Genomic DNA, 291 nt, shown 5'->3' on the forward strand with positions numbered 1-291 from the left:
TTAATTGAAGAGTATTTGATATAATTCAAGGAAAATATATTAAAATATTTTTCAGTAGAACTCTTTCCATCTTGATAGATGTTAGCTAGTGCTATGTTTTGGACAAAAAGCAGACCAAGAAAGAAGATGTTTTTCATAAAAAACAATGTAACCTTGAAGAAAGAAGAGTGTGCAGTGCTTAAGGTATTTTCATCTCCTGGTTTCTGGAATTTGAATTCATATTTGGTTCAGCAGTATACTAAGAATTACAGCTAATTTTTATTAATTGATCACACTGCATATATATTTGAG

Source organism: Podarcis liolepis (genome assembly GCF_965112155.1).
Source record: "Podarcis liolepis genome assembly, chromosome: 4".
Lineage (NCBI taxonomy): Eukaryota > Metazoa > Chordata > Lepidosauria > Squamata > Lacertidae > Podarcis > Podarcis liolepis.